General features: G+C 45.4%; 1 gene segment (V, D, J or C); it reads left to right on the top strand.

The window, feature by feature from the left end:
* Positions 1-424: 424 nt before the first annotated feature.
* Positions 425-17,009, top strand: LOC311528845 (T-cell receptor beta-2 chain C region-like). The segment is given in 5 exons: positions 425-479; positions 12,870-13,205; positions 13,638-13,655; positions 15,127-15,233; positions 16,856-17,009.
* The last annotated feature ends 1,370 nt before the right edge of the window (positions 17,010-18,379 follow it).

The raw sequence follows: 18,379 nt of genomic DNA, 5'->3' as shown, positions 1-18,379 counted from the left end.
CATGGAGGTGGTCACTGCAAGTCAGGGATGGGACATGCTGACAGAGCAGTGTGTGAAGAAGCCTACACCAGCCACGGCCCATGCTGTCCCTGTTGGGTGGACTTCAGGATCCAAAGAATGTCAGTCCAGCATCTTTTCCCAGCACCAAATTCACTGTAGCCTTAAAACCAATCAGTGGACTCACTAAACCGCTTCAGTCGTCATCTGTGATTAGAAAGAAAGAGGTGATGTTTTGCTCTTAGTTAACTAGGGAATAAACTCACAGTTCTGCAATGCCTGGCACTGCTCTGAACTGGGATGAGGGGTCATAAAAAGTCCTAGAAATTGGGGTAACTGACCCTTCTGAGAAAGGCTGGAAGGAAATGAAAAGGGAAGCTGGATCTGGAAGAACTGGCTAAGAAAACTGAAGATATTATAAACCTTGTAGAGAGAAGTTTCAAGGTAACAGATTATGGCTGCCACTGAGGAAAGTTCAAAAGGTAAGGACCAAATACATGCCCCCAACTCACACCCCAAAATAGCTGCCCTGTATTTTTGTGCCACCAGTCACACACTATTGCAAAACCCTGAAGCTGCCAGACAAAAACTGACCTTGGGACTCACAGATATACTACCTTGGGTGGCTGTGATCTGTTCAGAACTCATACACCAAGCAGGATTAGCCCTGATCAGCATATGAATGGGAGCCTTCCAAGCAAAACCAAGGCTAAGCAGGGAGTGGGATCAGTGACTTCTTCCCCTTTAGTCAGTACGGCTCCCAATGCCCCAGTGTGATGCTAAGGGGTGCTCTGCTGCTGGAGATGCCATTATTTGGAAGCAATATAAGAGCTAAAGCCCAGGGCCACTCATGATGCTTAAAGGTCCCAAAGCAATTTTTGCAAGAGTTAAGGTTTTATGGTTACCTGTTTCCTGGAAAAATTCCAGCAGGTGCACTATATTCCTCTGACCTCAGATTTCCCTTGCAGCATCAGGGGATATGGCATTAACTCCTCTCTCTCTGTGCTAATGTTGTGCAGTGTCCTTCCAAGTGAATGGCCCCTGTGTATTGTCTGTAAAGCACTTTGTGAATCTCTGGGTTCAAAGACACTATAGGAATGCTGGTCTCTCAGTCATGTGGGCCCAGATCCTCAAAGGTAATTAGATTTGAGGAGATAGGCCATAGTGCTTATACAAGTGGATGGAGGAACCGCATGAGTAAGAGAGAGACAGGCTTCTTGGGATGAAATGAGCAAGGGTAGGAAACCATGCTCTGCATACACACACACACACACACACACACACACACACACACAGTTGTTAAACCTCTACATCGGCTCAGTGGGTGGCTTTTTATTTCTTCTGACCTGGCTCTCCCCATTCCTGACTTATTCCATTAAACTAAGTGCTGAGAGTCTGATTTCATGATCAAAGAATAACAAAGCCATAGTGTCTTCCCAGTATTCTCACCTGATCTCATGGATCCTGTATGAATAATCTCCTGGTCTGCTGGGATTGAGTGTGTCAGTCCATGGGCTTCTGGGTGGGAATGCATACATCTGTAGCTGTGCTGAATTTCTAGAGCTAATAAAAACCCAGGAAACATTTTTATTCAAAGATTTATCAGATAAAATTCCCGATGAACATTTTCTGACCAGCTCAGTTAATTTCTCTGTGGGGGCGAGTCTGACTAGGTATGTGCATGTTTGTTTGTGACTCTACATCTGCATCTATACATATGATTCTATGGGGAGAGGGAGAGGCCATTCATGTGACTCTCCATACCTGCCTCTGAGTGTGTGTGACAGCACATATCCTTCTGCAGTGTATTTGTGCCTTTGCTATTCTCTGCATGTTCTTGGGGGTGTGTCGGCACATTTTCTGTGTGTATATGTCTGCCTGTGCCTGTGTAACCACTCGGTATGATGTGTCATTTGTATCATGTGTTTGTGCTTGTATTCATGTCTCTATGTGTATTTGAGAGATCAGGTGGGTGAGGTGATCCAACTTCTTTGGGTGAGAGAGACAAGTTTTCCAGCTACACAGAGCTGTTCTTTGGGGCTGGGAAAGTTACTTAAAGCGTCATAGCTACATATAATATCCTGGGACCAACATGACTACAACAACACTGCCTACAATCTATGTGTATCTGTGCAGCTGTCTGTACGTGTGTGTCTAGGCTGGGTACCTCTGTGTGGTTTCCCGCCTCTCACAGCTCCCCTCTCCCTCTCGTAAGCTATAAATACCAGTTTGGCTTAGTGAGGGGTAGTGGGGAGGGAGCATAGCAAGTTCCTGCTTAGAAAAACCTAGGAACCCCTCTATCCGGCCAGGTGTCTGTTTGGTATGATCACCCCCAGCAACATCATCCGTTTTCCCTTGTTTATTCAGTATAAGCACAGACCCTGCCATTTCCCCAGGCCCTGCCTCTGCTGGGTGACTCTGGGGCGGGGCTGAGGGAGGAGATGTTTTTGCATGAGGTTGAACGATTGTGGGGACAGCAGGGCCACGGTGATACATTCCCTAGGGAGGCCTTTACAAAAACCTCCCTCATGTAGTGGATAGGATGCAAGGCCCCCTGGGGTATGTGCACTTCTTGACACCCAAGGCTCCACTAGGAGCTGCCTGCACATTTTCAAGGTTTTGTTCATCCTAACCCTGACGTGTTCCTGGGCCACAAAGAATGACTCCTAACCAAGACCACACAGCAGACCCCGGTGGGAGGAGATTCCCTTTGGCTCACCCAATAGCTCTTCTATCTATGGGACCCCCCAGGATAGGACAGTCTCTACCAGATGGGCATCCTCTGTAGAGGAATAAAATGCGGGTGGTTGCCTTTGAAAATCAAGACACATGGCAGCCACGTTCCTCCACATGCCACTTTTCTGCACCTTCCATCAGTGTCTCAAAGTATCTTTCCCAGAGGGGCCAGTGTCGCTGGAATCCCACCCCAAGGTGGCTAGGGAAAACTGTGGTTGATTTCGCCAGGCCTACCAACACTGTGTTCTGGCAGCGCCGTGTACTTTGGAGAGGGGACCAGACTCACTGTCTTAGGTAAGTGACTTCTAGGAATTAGGGATCTAAAAAAGCCTATCACCTCCCATCTTCTCCATCCTCCCACCCCAACTCTCCCAGGTGAGAGTATACCCTACAGGAGATTCTCCAGGATTCTGTCCAGACCAGTTTTCAATGTCTTACATGAGGGGCTTCCACCACTTCCCTTTGGGAGACCATCCCACAGTTATTTCCTAACACAGCCAGCCATACTTTGGCCAGGGGACCAGGCTGTCAGTGTTTGGTAACTTTCCTTTGGGCCATTCTGTCTATTATCCCAAACAGGGTCTGTTTCCTCTCCTCCCAGGGTATTACAAGATGATTATCACAGTTCCCTGTCCCTACCTTTGCTCTGGGGAGCGGTGTATTTTGAGATGGTCTCTGTAGTGCTGTGATTCATCTCCAGCACAGTTTGGTTCCGGGACACGAGTGACTGTATTAGGTAAGGAAAAGAAGCTCAGGCATTAAATAAGTGGTGACAATGAAATACCTTTTTCAAGAGTAAATGAAAAAGTCATGTGTGCAAATTTGTCCAGAACAGGGTCTGAAGGAACAGGTTGCAGCATGGGGTGGGTGAAATCCAGAAGAATTCCCTTCCCCATGCACACCACCACCACTGCCCTTTGACCGCAGGAAAGGGTCACTGCTTCTAAAATTACACGAGAACAGGAGTCTCAGACTGGACTCAGTTGCAGGGTGGGGTTGAGATTGTGGAGATAGATAGATAGATAGATAGATAGATAGATAGATAGATAGATAGATAGATAGATAGATAGATTAGATGATATTCCAAGTGAATACAGGGGTTTTTCATCAAATCTGTCTTCCATAAACACAGCATTTTCTAACACTGTACTCAGTGCTTGGAGGTTGGGTGGGGGGAGCGGCAGACACATTATTTTATATAAGATTACCTAAATCTGTTGTGTCTCCTTGGATAATCCACACCCCCTCCCCCAACTGGTAACTTCCCTGAGGCTGCCTTATTCCCATAGCTGAAGGCAGGTGATTCCTGTACCCCTTCATAACACTGTGTAAACACACCACAGTACTTTGGCCAGGGTACCAGGCTGACAGTGTTGGGTAAGTTTCTTTGTGGCCATTCTGTCTATTATCCCAAACACAGTCCATTAGTGAAGAGATGTCTGATAAGAGCAACTGACAGCAGTAAGGGGTTAATTTACTAGACAGGAATAAATGAATGTAATAGCTTGGATAAAGGTGGCTAACGGAAGGTATGAGAACCATTTAGAAGGGTGCAAAGAGGGAAAGGAGGCCCCATCTCCAGGACCATTTAAAGTGAGTACTGCGACAAAGACCTAGAGACTGCACTGTAGGGGGTAATCCTGCCCTGGCTATGGGATTGGGGAAGGAAGGTAAGTCTTTGCCATCTCTAACTTCTATGATGTGACTCAAATACCCAAATTCCCAGAGGTTTGCAAATAGGCAACAGGCTGACATTTCATCAGGTAAATTCAGTATTCAAGGAAGGGTAAAAGGAGCAGAGAATAGAGTCCACCTGAGAAATGGCAGCCCCTTGGGGGACACTGGTTTTTCTAGGCTGTGGGTCTATCACTGTGTAACTATGCTGAAGCTAACTTCGGCGAGGGCACCAGGCTTACAGTGCTAGGTAAGTGAAATCCAAGCAGATTAAAAGTCACCACTGTAAAGGCACTGGCAAATTTTGGAAGGGATCAGTTTGGGGAGAATCAGGGGTGTCCTGGAATATCTCCTCTAGTGCATAGCTTGAAATGGCTCAGTGTTGGGAGGCAGGTGGGCAAAGAGGCCATGGGAAGATCTAAAGAAGGATTTTTTTTCTCTCAAAGCTTGTCACGTTCCTTGTCTCCCTAAAGCACTTTAAGTGCAGCACATTGAATATTGTGCAAACAAATGTAGCTGATGTTCTGAACTCAACTATCGCTGGTATGTAGCCTCCGGTATTACAATGTGTTTTAGCTGAAAGAGAAGAAATGTTGTCTGGACAGGATCTCTTTCCAATAAGCGCCCTGTGGGTCTCAAATCTCCACCTGGAACAGCCCATGAGGGCTGAGCAGAAGGGAACTCAGTTTAATATGTCCTCCAAAGCAGTTTAATGTGCCTTCCAAGGAGGCATCATCCTCTCTTTCCCATAGCACTGATGCTATGCCAGCACTGGGTGCTCCAATTAGAGGTTAGAGGAAGCCTGGTTTAATGTCTTCTTCACCTTAGCAGAAGTTTCAGGGTAATAATCACTGCCATTTGGGCTGCTGCCTGGAGGTTTTAGCAGTGAGCAAATTGTCTGTGTAAACACACAGCCGGTATATTTTGGAGAGGGGACCAGGCTCACAGTTCTAGGTAAGAAAATGCATCTTCCAAAGTATCTCTGAACCAAACTTAGCAAAATCTACAATTCCTGTCTGGGGGAATTTGTCCCCATATAACTATTTATTTTTTGGTTAGACACATTGCAGGGAGAGTGGGCATTTTCCCTTTAACCCTGTTAAGATCAGCGTCTAAAATGTAACCATGAGAAAGGTGGATATTCTACCTTATCATTTCAATTTTACCTTAGTAGTTAATGTTTCCCACAGTTGCACTGGTTTCAGTGGGTGGCAGGATGAAAAGTGGTCCTTGGTCATTTAACTAAACAAAGACATGGAGAGAACAAGGAAAACACACAGAAGAACCCAGGCAGGGACAGAGGCAAAGAGACATGTGGAGTCGGAGAATGTGAATCTGAAAGCCATTTGAAGAAGGGATGAGAATTCCCCGAAACATCTCGTTACTTGAACTAAAAATAACAAAGTTGGAGATAATATAGATAGCAAGGCAATAAACCTTTATGATATGATCTGAGTGTTTCAAGAGAGACTGAGGGAGCTCAGTGTATGTAACCCAGGGGAGAGCTGGCTCAAGGTGGTGGTGGGACTTGATCAGAGTCTGTAGATCCCTCCAAAGGAACAGGGAATTATCTACAGATCTGGAGACAGAAAAAACAGGAGGCAGCTGCCTGAAGCAACGGTTGGAAGGGTTTAGGGCAGGCTGTGAACAGATATTTCTGTGTTAGTGTTACATGGCATGGGGGACAATTACCTGCTGGCACAAGCCAGTGAGCAGCTTATGCCCTGAGAACACAAAATGTACAGGTTCACCCCTCACCCCCCGCTGGGATACTCCTATGACTAGTGTTTACTAGCCTCCAGCAACTGCTGGATGAGACAAGATCAAGGCTCCCTTGGGCTTTACACTTTGGGCTGCCTCTGCCTTTGAAGATGTTCACTTTGATTATAACAGTTTCACGCTGTGTTCTTACAATTCCCCACTGAACTTTGGCCAAGGGACCCAAGTGACTGTCTTAGGTAAGTGGAGGCAGCCAGAAAAACTGCAGGGATCTAACAATTGTCTCCCACTGGCCCTGGGAGAGGCTTCTATGGTGACACATTGTCATCTTCCACACAGATAGACACAGACCAGTATTTACCAGTCAGTGGTGCTCGGACCCTACTGAGAATGCTATGCATAGTATAGACCCCCTTTCTACAGCTCCGCTGAGAACGTACCTTGAAAACTGCATTCATTTCTGGGTCCCTCAATGCCAGAAAGATATTGACAGAGCAGGAGGGACTGAAGGATGGGAAAAGATTAAGATAAAATATGTTTCACTTGACTAAATGCCAGCTAAGCATTCTACATACATGGGAAGGGTAGGCAGGGGGAGGAATTATTAAGGGTGCTCCAAGGGGGTAAATGTAGGGTCAACAGGATGAAACTGAGGAAAAGGGGGGAATGCCGGGCTGCAAAGGGGTGAGTATGTCTTAACAGGCAGATCAGAAGATCTGTCAGGCTGTGCAATGGCATGATATGGGATGGGGAGTGGCCCACGAGAAGTGGGAATTGCTTAGGACAATGAAGGCTAGGATTCCATAAAGCACAATACAAACAGGGTACAAGTAACTCCTATTGGGAGTAATTCCCACTCCTTATGCAAGGAGAAGCCCTCCTGTGTGGGCTTGGAGGAGTGGGTGGAAAGAAGGTGGAAAGCTGGAAAGGGTTAAATCTGGATGGAATGTGACCTGATTCTAGGACCACAATGCTGTGTTCAGCACTCCCAAACAGGCAGATTCCCTCATCACCCAGAGGCCAAGAATTGCTCTCCTGGGGGAGGAGAGATGGGAGATTTCAGGCTCTTTCATTGACAGATAAGAGGAGGAAGAGAACTTCTCCATTACTGCAGCCCACCGCCTCCTTCCCTCCCTTCCCCTCTCCAGAGAGGACTTTTCTGACAGGGGTGTCAGGCTGTGTTCTACAAATATACTGTACTTCGGAGAGGGAACACGGCTCACAGTTCTAGGTAAGAGATACCAGCAATTGTGTCTGGGCCACAGCCAGCAGGTCATAGGCTGGCAAATACACCAAGAAAAGGGTTTTGGGAAAGACACTGAGAGAGACAGAGGGAAAGGAAAGCAGTTGATGACTGGGGAAAAGAACAAACCCATTACTGCTATTAAATTTGTCCTGGGCACAGACAACTGCAGTGTTAACTTTGCCAACATTTTCTTGCCATGCTAAGAAAGAAAGAAAGAAAGAAAGAAAGAAAGAAAGAAAGAAAGAAAGAAAGAAAGAAAGAAAGAAAGAAAGAAAGTGTTTTAATTTCGTGGTTAATGTCTGGAGCATCTCCTTCAAGTCTGGAATAGGAGGAGATCTCAAATCTAATCAGAGAAAGAAGGGAGAGCACACGGGCCCCTAGAGTAGTATTCTATATCTAGATTGCAATATAAATCTGGTGGAAACTCCGGGAAGCCCTGCTCAGTGCCCACTTAGGGTGCTGGCTGGATTCTCTTAGAAATGAAGCCCATGCAGTGCCAGCACCCCAAAATTAGACTACACCTATTCAGAGGTGGTGCATCTGCCCCCTCCCCCACTGCGATCCAGTATAATCCCTGGGATGACTCTGTCTTCCCATTGCAATATCTAAGGGAGCATCTGTCCCTGAAAAGGGGGTGAGGTGAAGAAGACTGAGGTCAGGAGCCAGACATTCATTAATAATAGGACTATCCTGCAGCAGTTGGGAGAACAAACAGAGAGATTGGATGAGGGTATAAAGCAGGGGGGGTGGGAAGGCGGGAGAAGGAGCTTGAAGGATAAACACTGACCCTGGGAGTGTGTGGCGATGCTGAGGTTCAGAAGCAGAGGATGAGGTACTTTACTGTGGAAAGGGAAATGAGGGATCTTTTGAAATATCCAAATCATCACTGGGGAGCACATACAAGATATTAGTCTTCTAAATGCTGCTGAGACAGCACAGCTAGATGGCTAGTGCATATACTTTCTCCTGAGCATGCCTTTGGCTACGATTCTGGAAGAGTCCAGCATTTTAAGGGTTAACAATGGCATCTTATGGGGATCAGCCCAGGACTGGGTAGTGAGTAGTTTTGGTGTTGCAATGCAAAGCTGTGCTCCACAGACATCCAGTATTTTGGAGCTGGAACTCGACTGACAGTTCTGGGTGAGTGAAAATGACGGCAAAATAACATAACCTACACCCCATGCTGGGAGAGGACTGGGTTTGGGAGTGTGAAAGGGGCAGGATTCTTGAAGCATGAATCCGTGAAACTGAATGAAGAGGGAAGCCTTTGGGGTGGATAGCAGAATGTAAAATATTCTCCGCAAGTGAACTGTAGGATATCTCATTGCTTGAGTTATTTAAAGCTAGGACAGGACAAAGTCTAGGAGAATAGAATATAGAGAACAATTCTTCACTGGCTAGGAGAAAATAGACTAAATACAATCTAACTGCACTTTATGGAGATGGCAGCATTCCCTAGCCCCACCAAAGCAGCCCTGTTCTGCCCAGTCCCTAAGGAGTGTAGAGTGGTTTTGGTGGGGTTTGGATGGGGAGGAGGATTGGGAGGGATGGTTTTGGTTCAGCTCCAAGAGGCTGTGAACTGGAACGCAGTACTTTGGAGCAGGGACACAGCTGACAGTTCTGGGTGAGTGGAAGCAAAGAAAGAAAGAAGGAAAATAGCAGGCAAAGAGACTGGAATAAAACCCAGTTTTTAGAAGCATTTCTGGTGGCAGCCAAATTGATGAACTTGTCTCTAACGGGGTTAATCTAGAGAAAAGAGGGACAGAGAAACAGACAGACAGAGATTAAGACAGACAGTGAGGGACAAAGCAGATAAACATAAAATAATGAAACACAGGTAAGTAGAAACGAGTCCCGGTTCCAGGGCATTTGTAGCATGGGAGGAAAACGCTGTGTTCTGGTTCTGGCTTGGTGCAATATTTTGGTGACGGGACCAGACTCACAGTTCTAGGTAAGAAAAATAAATACTTTTATCATCTCATGATCTGTCTCTAGCAACCCAGTGGGATCTGTACGTTTCCTAAGAAACCCATAGACAATAAAAGGCATCTTCATTTTGGGAAGATAGGATCCGCAAAAGGAAAACACTTGCGTGAAATCGCAGCTCCCCTGGAGTCAATGGCAAAACTCCCACTGACTTTAATAAGGCCAGGATTTCACCCCCAGAGATTTTTTCTGGCTGGTATGTGATTGTACCAACCTATGTCAGAAAGAAGATAATTCTGTGCCTAACATTATGTGATCTGCCTGGGACATGTCTGGAGAGCATATTTAAGGAGAGTATGCTGGATTTGTAATAAAAAGGTGACGGGAAAAAAGGAATAAAAAGGGAAACAGACAAAGAAGACACACAAGAGAGAAAGACAGGGAAGGATGAAATATTAAGGAGGAAGATGATTTTTTTTAGTGTAGTCCGTGAGGGAATAGCTAGGGATAAAGGGGCTGGAACTGAATTAAAGAGAAATCCTTCACATAATGTATCAGGAATAATTTCTAGAGTAGGGGGGGAAGAGATCTTGAAATAGTCTCCAAAGGGAAATGGTCAAAGCCCCTTGAGAGTGTACTGTAAGGCAGTGGTTCACAACAAGGGGTACACATACCCCTGGGAGTACACAGAGGTCTTCCAGGGGGTATGTCAACTCAGCTAGATATTTGCCTAGTTTTACAACAGGCTACATGAAAGTCTCTAGCAAAGTCAGTACAAACTAAAATTTCATACAGACAATTACTTGTTTATACTGCGCTATATACTATATCAGTGTTTCTCAAACTGGTGCTCATGATTTAGTTTATAATTACATGGTAAAAATGAGAAAGTGAGCAATTTTTCAGTACTAGTGTGCTGTGACACTTTTGTATTTTTATGTCTGATTTTGTAAGCAAGTAGTTTTAAAGTGAGGTGAAACTTGGGGGTACGCAAGACAAATCAACCTCCTGAAAGGGGTATAATAGTCTGGAGAGGTTGAGAGCCACTGCTGTAAGGAGTAGCCTTACTCTGCTTGAGAAGAGAGGGTACAGTAGGTGTAATGAAACAAGTCTTTTCTCCACGTCTAAGGGCTGGGATTCTGCTCACTCAGACACACTTATCTGCAGACACAGCTTAATAGACCCTCACCATGAGGAAATGGAGTGGTCAGCCTTATTTTTTCTATTCACAATTCTTTCCCATGTGCTCCTGGTTCTGCAATATATTAGAGTAGCCCATACAATCCCTCTGTAGTGCTGGTAGAAGAGACACAGAGATGGTTGGATGAATAGGAGCACTAGTTAAAAATAGGAATTCTTTTCTCAGAAAAATGTTGAAGGAAACAAAAAAAAATATTTCAGTCGACATTTCTATAGAATGTTTCCAATTTTTTGATAAAACAATTAGAAATAAAAACAATTTCAACCATCCATAATTAATAGCTTGATTTTTAGGCTATATTCATAGAGGTCCACAGATAACATGTTAATTTAATAATATATACTAGGAAGCTGTAGCTCACGAAAGCTTATGCTCAAATAAATTGGTTAGTCTCTAAGGTGCCACAAGTACTCCTTTTCTTTTTACAAATACAGTCTAACACAGCTGCTACTCTGAAACTCTTCATAATAATATTTAGTATTTTTCATCCATAGATTTCAAAGCACTTCACTAGGATGGGTGGACATTACAAGCTTCATTTTACAGCGTGGGAAACTGAGGCACAGAGCAGTTAAGTGACTTGCCCAAGGTTACATAACAAGTGTGGCCTAGTTGGGAACAGAACCCAAGCCTCCTTATTCATGGCCTGATTTTCAAAAGAGCTCTCCACCCAATATGCTGAGCCTTTGAAAATCTGGCCTCCTAGTTTGCTGCATAAATGCGAGTTGAGCTCTTTTGAAAATCTGGCCCACAGAGTCTGGTGCTCTGCTCATTGCAACACACTGCCTCCTCTCTCCAGTAAGGCACTGTCTAGACATCATTCCCTTGAAGAAATAATATATGTGGAGGAAGAATGGGGATCTCTTTCAAAAGATGGCAGGACAAAGATGGAAAACCTAAGGTCCAGTAAGGAAAAGCTAGTATTAAACAATAGGAAAAATTTATTACGAGCCAGAGGAAGTGGGCCATGGAATGGACTCCCCTCGTGGAGTGGGTGAAGGATCCCCTCTGCCACTGCAAAGTTAAGAGCAGGATAAAGAAAACTGTAGTGGCAGGAATGGAGCTGATGAGTCCTGTGAAAGTGGGAAGTACATCAACAGCAGAGATCCTCCCTATGTGCTCATTTCATGGTCGTATAGGTTTGTACTCACATGTAAAAAGAAAAGGAGTACTTGTGGCACCTTAGAGACTAACCAATTTATTAGAGCATAAGCTTTCGTGAGCTACAGCTCACTTCATCAGATGCATATCGTGGAAACTGCAGCAGACTTTATATATACACAGAGAATATGAACCAATACCTCCTCCCACCCCACTGTCCTGCTGGTAATAGCTTATCTAAAGTGATCATCAGGTGGGCCATTTCCAGCACAAATCCAGGTTTTCTCATCCTCCACCCCCCCACACAAATTCACTCTCCTGCTGGTGATAGCCCATCCAAAGTGACAACTCTTTACACAATGTGCATGACAATCAAGTTGGGCTATTTCCTGCACAAATCCAGGTTTTCACTTTGTCTCTATAGAGAGACACCACAGGCCTAGCCCTGCAGTCCCTATTCAGGCTAAACTTCCATTGACTTCAGTGAGAGTTCAGCCTGTGTGAGGAGTGTGTAGAGTCAAGCCCTTGAACCGTAAGTTGCTACTTTGCTGAGTTTTACTACTGCCCTTTGTCTCTGTGCTCTGGATATGAACAGTATTTTGGCACAGGAACCAAGCTGACTGTCCTGGGTAAGGAAGGGTTTCTTGGTTTGTTTGTTTGTTTGTTTGTTTGCTAAATAACAAAACATTCACAGTCTTGGGCTTCTGTCTCAAGCTTCTCTTTGGATATTTGTGGGCTGGATTTTTTATTTCTTTTGTCCTTTTTAAAATTGCAGGAGAAAAAGCAAGGAGAGCTTGCTGAGAGATTGGAAAGTTTGGGTTAGCAAAAGGAGGGTGCAGTCTTCAGCATCTTTTTCTGAGGTGAAACACAGGGCACCCCAGTGCAGTAAAGAATTAAAGAGAAACAGGCCTCAATGAATGACTGGATATAGAGACTTTACATTTACTCTGTAGCTGTCTTTTTTAAATATTGGGGCCAGATTCTGCAGCCAACACTTTCTATTGACTTCAGTGGAAGTGGTACATATACAGTAGCTACTGATTCAGACTCGAGTACAGTATAGTCAAAAAATATAATTTTCTCTTTTGGTTTAAAATGATGGGCCTCCTGTGTAGATTTCTAAAGAGGGCATTGAATTTGCCTCTAGAAGCATCTCCCTCCTCACACAACACATACAGAGTCAAATACATGGATCTGGGAGGGGTTGTTGTCACAAGGCAGGAGAAGCTTTGTGTAGGGCTCTCTGTGTCATCTTGATTTCTGTTCCAGAGGATGGATTCACTATCACTGCCCCCAAAGTGGCCATCTTTCCCCCGTCAAAGCAGGAGATCAAAGAGAAGAGGAAGGCCACCCTGGTGTGCCTGGTCACAGATTTCTACCCTGACCACATCAAGCTGGTTTGGCGGGTGAACGATGTTGAGAGGAAAGAGGGGGTGAGGACAGATGAATCTATCATGGACAAAACCTCAAAAAAATACTCACTGACCAGCCGCCTGAGGATCTCACACCAGGAATTTTCCAACTCCAAGAATAGATTCCAGTGCTTTGTTGAGTTCTACGGGAATAACACGCAAAGATATGATGAAGTCATCCATGGTGCAGCTGGTGAGTACTGAGCACAAAAGCCCTAGGGTGCTGGGGTCTGGCCTCTGCAGCATTCCCACCTCTGGGATTAGGAGTTGGAAAGGAAGGCAGGGCTCCTGCCCAGCACATCAGGGCATCACCACTTAAATCACTGCTGTCCCAAGAGATAGTCCAAGAGTGGGAATTGTCACCTCAGAGTTCTGCAAAGCAGAGCAATTTGCTAAACCCTGGGGCACCAAGACCACTGGATGCCACACTCCAGCCTCTGCCAGCCCTTGGGATCTGAGACCAGGACTGGAATCCAAATCTGCTCTCCTACAAGCTAGTGAATAGACACATAATTCTCCCTTCCGCCCTTCCCCAACCCAATTAATTGTGGGAAACTGGGAGTTCCTTGTAAAAAGCACAGATCGCTGGGCTCAGATACTAACTTCTGCTTGTTTCTCCTTTCAGGTTGCAGTGTCTCAGAAGGTCAGTTAAAGCCCTTTGTTCCTCTGTACTGTACACCTGTGTGCATGTGCACATGAATGTTCAGGTGTGCATGTGGGTATGTGTACCCTGAGGTACTGCTGGGGGTGTGTGTGCATGTGGGTATGTGTACCCTGAGGTACTGCTGGGGGTGTGTGTGCATGTGGGTATGTGTACCCTGAGGTACTGCTGTGGGGGGTGTGCATGGGGGTATGTGTACCCTGAGGTACTGCTGTGGGGGTGTGTGCATGGGGGTATGTGTACCCTGAGGTACTGCTGTGGGGGTGTGTGCATGGGGGTATGTGTACCCTGAGGTACTGCTGGGGGGGTGTGTGCATGGGGGTATGTGTACCCTGAGGTACTGCTGGGGGGGTGTGTGCATGGGGGTATGTGTACCCTGAGGTACTGCTGTGGGGGTGTGTGCATGGGGGTATGTGTACCCTGAGGTACTGCTAGGGGTGTGTGTGCATGTGGGTATGTGTACCCTGAGGTACTGCTGTGGGGGTGTGTGCATGGGGGTATGTGTACCCTGAGGTACTGCTGTGGGGGTGTGTGCATGGGGGTATGTGTACCCTGAGGTACTGCGGGGGGGGTGTGCATGGGGGTATGTGCACCCTGAGGTACTGCTGGGGGGGGCGTGTGCATGGGGGTATGTGTACCCTGAGGTACTGCTGGGGGTGTGTGTGAATGGGGGTATGTGTACCCTGAGGTACTGCTGGGGGGGTGTGTGCATGGGGGTATGTGTACCCTGAGGTACTGCTGGGGGGGTGTGCATGGGGGTATGTGTATTCATGCTGTCAGGCGCAGGTGTGCATGTGCTTATGTGCATATTTGTATGTGTGGGTGCACATGCGTGTACATATTTCTTGTTTCACAGAGACGTGGGTGTGCACGTGTGAGTATGTGCGTAGGCACACACACTGGGACTCACACCCCTGAACGCACAAAAATTTCTGTGGGACTTGTTCTAACCACCAGTGGCCAGGACCTCAGCTTTAGATCTCATGCTAAAGATATCACCTTCAGCAGCACAGAGACCCTAAGACCACACTGGGTCATTAGGGTCAGTACTGACTTAGAAGGGAGAGTACCCCCTACTGAGTCACCTACCCCGCTCTCTGCAGCACAGCACCCCCTAGCACCACACTGATGTATTGGGATCAATGTTATCTCTGGGGGAAGGCTGCCACCTTCAGCGTCACCACCACTTCTTCAAACTCTTAGGTTTTCCTTAGCAGTCTCCAAACCAATTGCTGGCCAGGGCTGACAATCTTTAGCTTTGGAGATCCAGCCCTCCTTGGTGGTACAGCCATAGGCAGCCAAATGGACAGTAAGTGGATTTTACAGATAAGCGTTGCACCATCTTCTGCTAATCTACAGGATTAAAAGAACCCCCCTGGGTTGGATAAATTCTCCAAAGAAATTTTCACTTATCTGTTAGCTTTGATGTATTATTTCCCCCCTTGCTTTTTAGAGTCATATCTGAGAAGTGCCATGGCAGGCAAGAGTGTGTATGTTCTGCTCATTTTCAAGAGTGCCTTGTATGGGGTCTTTGTGATGGGGCTAATGCTAAGGAACAAGGTAAGAGGTGTTTTCTTATTCTATGCACACTGGGCCAGGTGCTTTCTAACTAGAAGAGAGGTGGTGGGTGGGGAGGGGACTAGCTTGGACGAAGTGAGAACCAGCCATGAACCTCTATCTTCCCCACACACACACACACACACAAAGAAATCTCCACAACTTTTAAGATGCAAAAAAGTTCAGTGAAGTGTTTTTTCTTTTTCCCCATGTCTCTGCACCTCTTGGTTTGCAAGAGAGTAAGCTAGAGTGATGGAGAGAGTGCAAGTGTTGAGAGAGAAGGGGAGAGAGAGAATGCAAGAGAGAAACAAAAGAAGGAAGAGGAAGAGTGAAATGTGACATAGACAAAGGATGGGGAATGAGAGAAAACTGAGAGAAGAGGAAGAAAGACGAGAGAGAAACAACAGGAAAAATGAGAGAACAGAGAGAGAATCAGAAAAGATGTGAGGGAAAGAAAGAAAAAGAGAGATAAATAGATATGTGGAGAGAAAGAATAAAAAATGAAAGAGAGAGTGAGTTAAGAAAGTTTGTTTATCTAGTGGTGTGCTTGTAGTCATCCATTCTTTCTCATTTTTAACAGTGCTTATCGGAAATATCTTGAGACCTTCTGAGCTGACTCTTTTCCAATCACACATGAGGCCTTCAGCATAGTCAAGCAAAACCACACTGTTTCTGTTGTGCAGAAACTTTCATAGCCTTAGTGACTGCATGGGAAAATTCAATGTAAGGTTTCACCCGTCAGATATGCCCCTGACCACTACTTAACAGGAAGCACCAACTGTAAAATAGCAGTGAATCCCCTCCAGCTAGAGCACTGGCTGGTGGCAGTGGGAATCTGAGAAATTACAGATAAAAAGACACATTTGGTCACAATTTGCCATTTTCTTCCCCCTCACCAACCAATAGAGGGTTGTTCCCTGAGGTCTAGTCCCAGGGACTCAATTTGTGTCTATCCTTGAGGTGTACACCATTCAAACACAGTGACCCTGATTTTTCTGTTACTAAGGGTTTGTCTACACTTAAAACGCTGCAGCTCTTCAGAAGACACTACCTACACTGGTGAGAGTGGTTCTCCTGAGAGGTGGTAGCTATGTCAATGGGAAAATTCTTCTGTTGACCTAGTGCTGTCTACACCAGGGGTTAGGTCAGTTTAACTCTGTCACTCGGGGGTGTGGATTTTTTCCATCCCTGAGCAACATAGTTATACTGACCTAATTTTCTAGTGTAGACCAGCCCTTAAACCAGTATTATGTTGGTGTAATCCCATTAATGTAAATGGAGTTATCCCTGATTTACACCAGCATCAGTGAAAGGAGAAACAGCTGATCTATCTATCTATCTATCTATCTACTAAAATATTGATATAATTTGATCAACCTTCTCTCAGTTAGGTACCCAGTACATTTTTAGTTCCTTTAATGTCTCCTCATCAATTAATCTATCTAGATCCTTAATTTATGAACCAGAATGGAGATGGGGATGGCTGTGCATGAACAAGCTGCATTATGGAAAACTTGACTGTTTGCTCCTCCCCCTGGTGTTTCAATCACAGGATGATCATTGCTTGGTTCTGGTTAGCGGTGGCCCATGACTAATCTCCAGTTCTATTCCCTTCCCTCCCACAGAAAGTGCAGTAGAAGAAGCTGGCCTGAGGCAGATGGCACAGCTGCCTGGCGAAAGAAGGAGCTGCAGCTGCATTCGTTTTACAAGTCCTGATTTGTTTCAGAAATCAGCACAGCACTTAGGCTTTTGTTACAATAAATGTACAAAGACCGCAATTAGGGGTTGTCTAGCTATATTTGCTTGTTTGAAACAGCAGCTTTTAATAAACACTTATGGAATCCTTAATGAGGTTTTCTGCATTTTTTTTGTCAGCCGCTGAAGTACGAAACAAAAATGCCTGTAACATTCACAGAACTTAGAGAACATAGTGTATTAGACTGGCTTTGTTTGTGAATACATAAGTGAATGATGTCAGGCCACAGAAAGGATAAGGGACCTAATGCTACTGTTTCAGCTAAGTGGGGGAGTGGGGTTGGGTTGTCGCTCGTAGTGTAAACGGAAGAGGCCTGTGTTTCTTGAGCTGAAGAGCTAGAATTGTAGTCCAATCTCCCAAGGGGTCTCTATGTGTGAATTATGTAGCAATTGTACTGGCTGCGGTATATGAGTTCATTGCAATAGGGAGTCTCCATGCGATGTCATCCCACTGTGCACCTACTCTTGTATCGCACCCTCTGCTTTGCCAAGAGGAACCCACCTCCTGCTTTACCGAAAGAAACTCAGTGTTCCCACTAGTCAGTTTTTCTCCTTCCTGTTACAGTGGATCAAAGCATTGGACCGTCTAGTCCAGTGTCATCCTGTCTACTAGTTTACCAGGAGAGAGCCATGCATCCATCTACACTAGTATCTTACTTCTTGCTGTGTTGGAAAAAAACACTGTTCCATCTCATCCCATCCTGTTTTTGATAATGGAAAATATCACATGCTTCAAATGAAAGCTTAACTCTCCCTCCCCCGTTTTGTCCAGCTATCTAAATATCTATCTTAAGTATCTCTACACAAACCCACAGGAGTACATGGCACTCTACAGGTAAAAAGAAAAGTGTCCTGACACCAGGCGCTTACACTCTCAGGCTTGATCTATACTTAAAAAGTTATATCAGCATAGTTACGTCAGTCAGGGATGTGAAAAAACCAAAGCCCGAAACAACATATCTATGCAGACAAAATACCCAGTGTAGTTGCAGCTATGCCTATAGAAGATTGTTTCTGTTGACATAGCTAACATAGTTGAGGGAGGTGGTGTTCCTACATGGACAGAAAAACTCCTGTTGGTATGGGCTATGTCTACACAAGGAGGCTATGCTGAGGTAGACATAGGCAAAATTTGGAAGATAACACAACAAATAATGACACCAGGCTATGGTGAGTTTTGTAGTGAAGAGGCAGCCATGTTTGCTCACTTCTTGAGCTGTAGCTCACGAAAGCTCATGCTCAAATAAATTGGTTAGTCTCTAAGGTGCCACTAGTCCTCCTGTTCTTCTTTTACCATGTAGCATTTTGAGTTGCACCATATGTAAAGTAGCACTGCTACCACTAGAAGGGCTCTCATAAAAGCTAGTAATGGCACATTTCGTTTCCAGCCATTT

Source organism: Lepidochelys olivacea, assembly GCF_965140295.1.
Source record: "Lepidochelys olivacea isolate rLepOli2 genome assembly, chromosome: 1".
Classification (NCBI taxonomy): Eukaryota; Metazoa; Chordata; order Testudines; family Cheloniidae; genus Lepidochelys; species Lepidochelys olivacea.
This window is presented reverse-complemented; position numbering and strand designations above follow the sequence as displayed.